The sequence below is a fragment of the Theropithecus gelada genome, chromosome 8 (genome assembly GCF_003255815.1).
Source record: "Theropithecus gelada isolate Dixy chromosome 8, Tgel_1.0, whole genome shotgun sequence".
Lineage (NCBI taxonomy): Eukaryota > Metazoa > Chordata > Mammalia > Primates > Cercopithecidae > Theropithecus > Theropithecus gelada.
The window spans coordinates 42,032,087-42,042,737 of NC_037676.1; positions in this window are offsets into that span (position 1 = coordinate 42,032,087).

Genomic DNA, 10,651 nt, shown 5'->3' on the forward strand with positions numbered 1-10,651 from the left:
TGTTCTGATTATCTATTGCTGTATCACAAACCACTCCAAAACCTAGGGTCTTCAAACAACCTATTATCCCTCCTGAGTCTGGAGACAAGCTCAGGCTCCGCTGTTCTCAGATGTGATCTCCCATTTGGGTGTGGTTAGGTTAGATGACATGTGAGGCCAGAGTCATCTGAAAACTTGCTCTCCCACATGCCTGGCACCCAGACTGATATGGATGGCACCTCCGAGGCGCATTGGAGATTTCCACACAGCTCATGCTAGGACTTGTTTAGATTTTCTCACAAAATGACCAGGTGAGTTATTCCACGCAGCCAACTTTCCCTGGAGCAAGAGTCCTAAGAGACCCAGGTGAATGCTTTGCAGCTTCTTATACCCAGCCTTGGAAACCACATGGCATCACGTCTCTTATTTGTCAAAACTGTCATGGACAAGACCAGGTCCATGGGGTGACAGAACACACTGCAATTCTCAGTGGTAGGATGACCAGGTTACACAGCTGCCACTCTGGACTCGAAGGAAAATGTCTGTTATGAGGACCATACTTCTGAAGTAAACTCTTTCCCCATTTTCTGATTTCTATGCCAAGCATGTTCACGGTACACAACAGTCAGGTACATGACTTCAGTGTGAACAAAACCTGAGGTAGAAACTGAATTTGTTCACACTGAAATCTGGTAGGTTCGAAGCCACAACTAACACTCATACTTCTTTTGGTAGGTATCTAACTGCACGTAACATAAGCTATAAAAAAGTTATATATATAATGTCGGCCGGGCACGGTGGCTCGTGCCTGTAATCCTAGCACTTTGAGAGGCCGAGGCAGGTGGATCACAAGGTCAGGAGTTTGAGGCTAACCTGGCCAACATAGTGAAACCCTGTCTCTACTAAAAATACAAAACTGGCCGGGCGCGGTGGCTCAAGCCTGTAATCCCAGCACTTTGGGAGGCCGAGATGGGCGGATCACGAGGTTGGGAGATCGGGACCATCCTGGCTAACACGGTGAAACCCCGTCTCTACTAAAAAAAAAAATACAAAAAACTAGCCAGGCGAGGTGGCGGGCGCCTGTAGTCCCAGCTACTCGGGAGGCTGAGGCAGGAGAATGGCGTGAACCCGGGAGGCGGAGCTTGCAGTGAGCTGAGATCCCGCCACTGCACTCCAGCCTGGGCGACAGAGCGAGACTCCGTCTCAAAAAAATAAATAAAAAAAAATAAATAAATAAATAAATAAAAATGCAAAACTTAGCTGGGTGTGGTGGCACGCACCTGTAGTCCCAGCTACTTGGGAGGCTGAGGTGGGAGAACCACTTGAAACCAGGAGGCGGAGGTTGCAGTGAGCCGAGACTACACCATTGAACCCCAGCTTGGGTGAGCGTGAGACTCAGTCTCAAAAAAAAAAAAAAAAAGTTACATATAAAATATTAAGTACCCTGGTGCCTAATTTGAGGGACTTTATTTATTCATAAGACAGGGTCTCATTCTGTCACCCAAGCTAGAGTGCAGTGGCACAAACAATGCTCACTGTAACTTCAAACTCTTGGGCCCAAGCAATCCTCCTGCCAGCTTATTTATTTATTTATTTATTTATTTATTTATTTTCCAAGACAGAGTCTTGCTCTGTTGCCCAGGCTGTAGTGCAGTGGTGTGATCTCGGCTCACTGCAAGCTCCACCTCGTGGGTTCACACCATTCTCCTGCCTCAGCCTCCCAAGTAGCTGGGAATAGTGGTGCCTGCCACCACACCCAACTAATTTTTTTGTATTTTTAGTAGAGACGGGTTTCACCATGTTAGCCAGGATGGTCTCGATCTCCTGACCTCATGATCCGCCCACCTCTGGGATTACAGGCTTGAGTCGCTGCGTGGCCCACCCCCCCGCCTTTTTTTTTTTTTTTTTTTTGACACAGGATCTCATTCTGTTGCCCAGGCTGGAGTGCAGTGGCATGATCTTGGCTCACTGCAACCTCCACCTCCCAGGTTCAAGAGATTCTCCTGCCTCAGCCTCCCAAATAGCTGGGATTACAGGCATGTGCCACCACTCCCGGCTAATGTTTGTATTTTTAGTAGAGATGGGGTCCCCCCATGTTGCCCAGGCTGGTCTCAAAACTCTTAAACTCAAGGGATCTGCCTGCCTCAACTTTCCAAAGTCCTGGGATTACAGGTGAGCCACCGCACCCAGCTTGGGGGACTATATTTTAAGGATATTGTCCAAAATATGAATACACATGTGTGTGTGGTGATGAACTGTTCATACTCCCAGTTAAGGTTTGCTCAGGCCCCTTTGTCATTCCTCTAGTCCCTCCAAGCTCCCACATACTCACCCCCATTTCTCGACAATGATTTATCTGCTTTCTGTCACTAATTATTTGGCATAGTCTATAATGTTATGTAAATGGAATCATATAGTACGTACTCATTTTGTCTGAGTTTTCTTTTACTCAACATAATTATTTTGAAATTTATCCATGCGAGCAGCCAGGTGTGGTGGCTCACGCCTGTAATCCCAGCAATTTGGGAGGCCGAGGAGGGCGGATCACGAGGTCAGGAGATCGAGACCATCCTGGCTAACACGGTGAAACCCTGTCTCTACTAAAAATACAAAAAATTAGCCGGGCACGGTGTCGGGCACCTGTAGTCCCAGCTGCTCAGGAGGATGAGGGACGAGAATGGTGTGAACCCGGGAGGCGGGGCTTGCAGTGAGCCGAGATCGCGCCACTGCACTCCAGCCTGAGCGGCAGAGCAAGACTCCGTCCCAAAAAAAAAAGAAAAACGAAACGTATCCATGCCATATGCACCCATAGTTCATTTCTTTTAACTACTGAGTAGGACCCATTATATGGGTACTACTATGAATGCACAACCTATGCATTTGCCTGCGGTAGACATTTGAGTTGTTTCCAGTTTGGGGGCTGTTACAAATAAGTCACTTTAAATGTTTGTTTACAAGCATTCCTGTGAACATTTGCTTTCATTTCTCTTGGATAAACACCTAAGAGTGGAATAGGTAGGTCATATGCTTAATTTTTTATTTTTTATTATTTATTTATTTATTTATTTTGAGACGGAGTCTCACTCTGTCCCCAGGCTGAAGTGCAGTGGTGCGATCTCGGCTCATTGTAACCTCTGCCTCCCGGGTTCAAGTGATTCTCCTGCCTCAGCCTCCCAAATAGCTGGGATTACAGGCATGTGCCACCAAGCCCAGCTAATTTTTGTATTTTCAGTAGAGAAGGGGTTTCACCATGTTAGCCAGAATGGTCTTGATCTCCTGATCTCATGATACACCCGCCTCAGCCTCCCAAAATTCTGGGATTACAGGCCTCAGCCACTGTGCCCAGCCTGTGCTTAACTATGTCACCCAGGCTGGAGTGTAGTGGTGAGATCTTGGCTCACTGCAACCTCCCCTTCCCGGGTTCAAGCGATTCTCCTGCCTCAGCCTCCTGAATAGCTGGGATAACTGGAGGCCGCTACCACACCTGGCTAAGTTATAATTTTTTAGTAGAGACAGAGTTTTACTATGTTGGCCAGGCTGGTCTCAAACTCCTGACTTCAGGTAATCCATGCACCTTGGCCTCCTGAAGTGCTGGGATTACAGGCATGAGCCACCACATCGGCCATTTTTAACAAACTGCCAAACTATATTATGAACTGGTTGTATATTTTACATTCCCAACAGCAGTGTAGGAGACTTTCAGCTCCCTCACATCCTTGCCGATACTTGGGTCCATCTGTTTTATTCTAGTCATTCCAGCAGGTGTGAACTGGTATTACTGTGGTTTTGATTTGGTCAGTCTGTTTCATTTTGGCCACTCTAATGGCATATAATGATATCTTGTGGTATTAATGTTCATCCCTGTTGATGAACATTTCATGTTCTTACTTGCCATACATATATATTTTGATGGAATTATTGTTCAAATTGTTTCCCATTTTTATTGGGTTTATTTTTCTATTATTGATTTTGAAAGTTCTGTACGTATTCTAGATGAAAGTTCTTTATGGCTGGATGCGGTGGCTCATGCCTATAATCCTAGCACTTTTGGTGGCCGAGGTGGGCAGATCATGAGGTCAGGAGTTAGAGACCAGCCTGCCCAACATGGTGAAACCCTGTCTCTACTAAAAATACAAAATCAGCTAGGCATGGTGGCACATGCCTGTAATCCCAGCTACTCAGGAGACTGAGGCAGGAGAATTGCTTGAACCCAGGAGGTGGACATTACAGTGAGCTGAGATCACGGCATTGCACTCCAGCTCTGGGCGACAGAGCAACATTCCATCTCGGGAAAAAAAAAAAAAAAAAAAAAAAAACACCTTATTAGATAATTGATGTGCAATATATTTTCTCCCAGTCTGTTGCTTGGCTGTCTATTTTCTTAGTAGTGTGTCTTTCAAAGTGCAGAATTTCTTAATTTTCGTCTTGGATCTAAGAAATCTTTTTCTAACCTAAGGTCACAAAGATTTCCTTTTTGTGTGTGTGTGCGCTTTTTTTTTTTTAGAAGTTTCATAATGTTATATATTACATTTAGGTTTATTATCCATTTCGGCTTAATTTTGGTATATAGTGTAAAATATGGATTGAAGTTTCTTTGCTTTCTTTTTATTTTGTGTGTGGGTATATAAACTGTTCCAGCACCATTTGTTGAAAAGTGGAAATTTGTTCCACTGAACCGCATTGTACATGTTTGTTGGAAGTCAATTGAGTATAATGTGTAAGTCTATTTATTTCTGGATTCCTTTTTGGTTCCATTGATCTATATTTGTATCTTGACACCAGTAACACCCTACCTTGATTGTGGTAGCTTTACAAGAAATGTTGAACTCACATAGTGTGAGTCCTCCAATTTCTTTTCCTTTTCAAACTTGTTTTTGTTATTTGGATTCTTTGCCATATGAATTTTATAACCAGCTCATCAACTTGTATTTTTAAAAAGTTGAAATTTTGGGCCGGTCGCAGTGTCTCACGCCTGTAATCCCAGCACTTTGGGAGGCTGTGGCGGGCAGATCACGAGGTCAAGAGATCGAGACCATCCTGGCCAACATGGTGAAACCCTGTCTCTTCTAAACACAAAAATTAGCTGGGCGTGATGATGGGCACCTGTACTCTCAGCTACTCAGGAGGCTGAGGCAGGAGAATCATTTGAACCCAGGAGGCAGAATTTTCAGTGAGCCAAGATTGTGCCACTGCACTCCAACCTGGGCTACAGAGCAAGACTCAGTCTCAAAACAAAACAGAACAAAACAAAACACCCTCTCAGTACTACCTTACCTAAATCTTGCAAATTTTTACATACTACGTTTTTCTTTTTATTCAGTTCAGAATATTTTCTTTTCTTTTTTCTTTCTTTTTAGATGGAGTTTTGCTCCGTCGCCCAGGCTGGAGTACAGTGGCACAATTTTAGCTCACTGCAACCTCCTGGGTTCAAGCAATTCTCCTGCCTCAGCCTCCCAAGTAGCTTGGTTTACAGGCGCCCACCACCATGTCTGGCTAATTTTTGTATTTTTAGTAGAGACAGGTTTTCACCATGTTGACCAGGCTGGTCTCGAACTCTTGGCCTCAGGTGATCTGCCCACCAAGGCCTTCCAAAGTACTGGGATTACAGGGGTGAGCCACTGCACCTGGCCCCATGCTACCCACTTTTAAGTGATCATATCTCACAAGAACTCACTGTCTACCTGGAGGACAGTACCAAGGGGGATGGTGCTAAACCATTCGTGAGAAATTCACCCCCAAGAGCCAATCACTTCCTTCTAGGCCCCACCTGTGAGACTGGGGATTACAATTCAGTATGAGATTTGGTCAAGGACACAGATCCAACTCACATCCGTGTGTTAGGCCATTTACCTTCAATACAATTGTTTGTATCGCCAGTTTAAATCTGCCATCTTGCTATTTGTTTTCTATTTGTTCTATCTGTTCATTGTTCCTTTTTTCTTTTTTTGCCTTCTTTTGGAATAATTGAGTATTTTTTAGTATTCCATTTTATCTCCTTTGTTGATATATTTGTGATAACTCTTTGTTGTGTTTTTTTTTTTTTTTTTTTTTGAGACGGAGTCTCGCTCTGTCACCCAGGCTGGAGTGCAGTGGCCGGATCTCAGCTCACTGCAAGCTCCGCCTCCCGGGTTCACGCCATTCTCCTGCCTCAGCCTCCCGAGTAGCTGGGACTACAGGCGCCCGCCACTTCGCCCGGCTAGTTTTTTGTATTTTTTAGTAGAGACGGGGTTTCATCGTGTTAACCAGGATGGTCTCGATCTCCTGACCTCGTGATCCGCCCGTCTCGGCCTCCCAAAGTGCTGGGATTACAGGCTTGAGCCACCGCGCCCGGCCTGTTGTGTTGTTTTAGTTTAGTGGTTGCTTTACGGTTTATAGTTTACATGTTTAACTTACCACAGTTTGCTTTCAAGTGATATTGTACCCCTTCAAGTGTAGTGTAAGAGCCTCCAACAGTATATCTTCATTCTTCCTGCTCATGCTTTATGCTACTATATTTTGAATCTACAACTGTTATTTAAACCCATAATACACTTTTGTTTTGCTTTAAGCAGTCACTAATCTTTTAAAGAGGACTGCATAAGAATAAAAATATTATATTTTACAATATAGTTACCATTTCTGGTGCCCTTCTTTTGTGTAGATCCAGATTTCTGTTTCATATCATTTTCCTTCTGCTTGAAGGATGTCCCTTAACGTGTTTCGTACTGAAAGTCTACTAGTGATGAATTCCTTCAGCTTTTCTATAACTTGAAAAGTACTTTGCCACCATTTTTGAAACACATTTTCACTGGGGGTTTTCTTTCAGTTGTTTAAAGGGGTTGCTCTAGTTTCCTCCACCTTGCATTTTTTCTATATTTCGTTTTTCTTTCTTTCTTTCTTTTTTTTTTTTTTTTTTCAGACGGAGTCTCAACCTGTCGCCCAGGCTGGAGTGCAGTGGCGTGATCTTAGCTCACTGCAACCTCCTCCTGGGTTCAAGTGATTTTCCTGCCTCAGCCTCCCGAGTAGCTGAGATTACAGGCATGCGCCACCATGCCTGACTAATTTTGTATTTTTGGTAGAGACAGGGTTTTGCCATGTTGGCCAGGCTGGTGTCAAACCCCTGACCTCAGGAGATCCACCTGCCTTGGCCTCCCAGAATGCCGGGATTACAGGAGTGAGCCACCGCGCCCGGTCCTCTGTGTTTCTTGTCTATTGCTATGAAAGAAATTGCGGCCAGGCGCGGTGGCTCACTCCTGTTATCCCAGCACTTTGGGAGGCCGAGGCGGGTGGATCACGAGGTCAGGAGCCCAGGACCATCCTGGCCAACATGATGAAACCCCGTCTCTACTAAAAATACAAAATATTAGCCAGGTATGGTGGCGGGCGCCTGTAGTCCCAGCTACTTGGGAGGCTGAGGCAGGAGAATTGCTTTAACCCGGGAGGCCGAGGTTGCAGTAAGCCGATATCATGCCGCTGCACTCCAGCCTGGGGGACAGAGGGAGACTCCGTCTCAAAAAACACCACAACAAAAAAGAAATTAATCCCCAAGTTGACCACATAAAAGAATACACATTTATTGGCTTACAGTTTCTGTGACTTGGGAATGCAGACGCTGCTCAGCTGGTCCCTCCAGCTCAAACTTTCTCACAAAGCTGCAATCCAGATGCCTGTCCTGGCTGTAGTCATCTCAAAACTAGACTAGGATCTTATTTTCTCAGGTGAATTCCTAGAAGGGACTCTCTTCCCATCGCTTCCCCCCTAGCAACTAGCATGGGGCTAGGGACAGATAATACTTGTCAGCTGCCACCCACTCCCAGACCCCTACCCTCCCCCATAGGTCGTAAGCCTTGGGGATCAGAATTCCCAACTCCTCAATGCGATCATTGCTGCTGAACCTCCGTCTCCTTTCAACTGAAGATGATCCATTAAAAATTGGAGCAGGAACCTGAAAACACATATACCCCATGACCCAGCCACTCCACTCCTACATATATGCCCAACAGAAAAGCACGCGTGTGTTCACTAAAGCTCATATATTAGCATGTTCACGGTAGCACTGTATATAAGGGTCAAAACTGGAGACCACTCACATATCCATTAAAGTAAAATGGATAAAGAGGTTGTGGCACATCCATAAAATAGAACGCTACTCAGCAGTGACAGCAAATGAACTTCTGTTACATACAACACTGGTAATTCTCGTAGATATAGTATTGAACAAAAGCCAGACACAAAAATGGATGCAGCATGGCCTATACATATAAAGTTCAAAAACGAGCAAAACATAATTACCCTTGGGGGAGTGCCTGGGAGGGGACACAAGGACAGCTTGGTCGGTGGGAATATTCTGTAATTTGGTGCAGAAGGTGTCATGAGAGTGTCTTGTTTGTGATCATTTGTGTAGCTGTTGACTTACAATTTGTATTTTTCTATATATGTGTTATACTGTCATTAAAATATCACATAAGAATGAGGGAAGACTGGCTGGGCATGGTGGCTCACACCTGTAATCCCAGCACTTTTGGGAGGCCGAGGCAGGCGGATCACCTGAAGTCAGGAGTTCGAGACCAGCCTGGCCAACGTGGTGAAACCCCGTCTCTACTAAAAATACAAAATATTAGCCAGGCATGGTAACAGACGCCTGTAATCCCAGCTACTTGGGAGGCTGAGGCAGGAAGAAATACTTGAACCCCAGAGGCGGAAGTTGCAGTGAGCAGAGATCGTGCCATTGCACTATAGCGTGGGCAACAGAGGAAGATGCGGTCTCAAAAAAAAAACACAAAAAACAAAAAACCAGAATGAGGGAAGACGTTAAATAGAATACGAGATGAGTTAAGCAAATTACCTTCACTCACACTCCCATACTCCTGCAAGGGTGTCTACAACTTTGGTACCAGGCATGTTCAACACAACTGCCAGAGTGTGCCTTGGTACAGCCTCTTTGAAAAAGGAACTTGGCAATATGTGTCAAAGCCTTAAAAAAATTTCACTAGCCCAAAGAAGTAATCCTACCTGCAGAAAGGTCTTGTATGCATAAAGGGGCATGCCACATTACATAGAGAAAAATAAAAAATAATCTCCATGTCCAGCAATAAATAGTTAAATAAAATTTGGAATGTTCCTCCAGATGGGATGTTGTATTTACAATAAATGAGGATATGTCAAGTGACAAGTAGGATGCAAAATTGTATATAAAATCTAATTATCACAATGTAAAAATATGTGTAGAAAAACCTCTTAGGACGAAATACACAAAAATATTACTGACTTTTGATAAGAAAAAAACAAACAAACAAAAAAACAAAAACAAAAAGCCAGGTAGAATGGCTCACTCCTCTAATTCCAGCACTGTATTTATTTTTTTGAGACGGAGTTTCATTCTTGTTGCCCGGGCTGGAGTGCAGTGGCACCATCTCGGCTCACTGTGACCTCCGCCTCCTGGGTCCAAGCGATTCTCCTGCCGCAGCCTCCCAAGTAGCTGGGATTACAGGCACCCACCTCCATGTCCAGCTAATTTTGTATTTTTAGTATAGGTGGGGTTTCACCATGTTGGTCTGGCTGGTCTCTAACTCCTGACCTCAGGTGATCCACCCACCTCGGCTTCCCAACGTGCTGGGATTACAGGCGTGAGCCACTGTGCCAGGCCAGTCCCAGCACTTTAGGAGGCCAAGGTGGGAGATGTCTCGAGCCCAGGAGTTTGAGACCAGCCTGGGCAACATAGCAAAAACCCCATCTCTATAAAAAATTTAAAAACCAGGCATGATGGTGCATGCCTATAGTCTCAGCTACTGGGGAGGCTGAGGCAGGAGGATGACTTGAACCCAAGAGGCAGAGGCAGCAGTGAGCTGAGATCGCACCAGTGCACTCCAGCCTGAGCGACAGAGGGAGACCCTGCCAAAAAAAAAAGCTGGGCGAAGGGAAGATCTGCTTCAAGTTCACTTACATCACTGTTGGCACACTTCAGGTCCTTACCAACTACTGGCCAGATATGACAGTTTCCTGCCACATTGGCCTCTGCATAGTGCAGTTCACAATATGGCCATTTGCTTCCCTCAAAATGAGGGCTCCTAGAGACGTAAGGGCAGGAGCAGCGGGGCAAACATGGTGGAAGTCACAGTCTTGCAATCTCAGGGTGGCGTGCTATCACTGTCGCTATTTTTTTTTTTTTCTTTTTTGAGACAGAGTCTCACTCTGTCACCCAGACCGGAGTTCAAGGCATGATCATAACTCCTTGCAGCCTCAAACTCCTGGGGTCAAGTGATCCTCCCACATCAGCCTCCCAAGTAGTAGGGACTACAGGTCTGGCCACTTTTGCCATATTCTATTCATTAGAAGCTGGTCATGAAGTCAACCCACACTCGAGTGGAGGGGACTTTACATGGGTATGAATTCCAAGAGGCTCCTTAGGGACCATCTGTGAGACTGCCCACTGCAGCTGCCAGTGAGAATCTGCTGTCATCTGTAGGTTTTTTTGTTTGTTTGTTTGTTTTGTTTTTTTGTGATGGAGTCTTACTCTGTTGCTCAGGCTGGAGTGCAATGGCGCGATCTCAGCTCACTGCAACCTCCACCTTCTGGGTTCAAGCAATTCTCCTGCCTCAGTCTCCCCAGTAGCTGGAATTACAGGCATCCACCAATATGCCTGGCTAATTTTTTTTTCTTTCCGAGATGGAGTTTCGCTCTTGTTGCCCAAGCT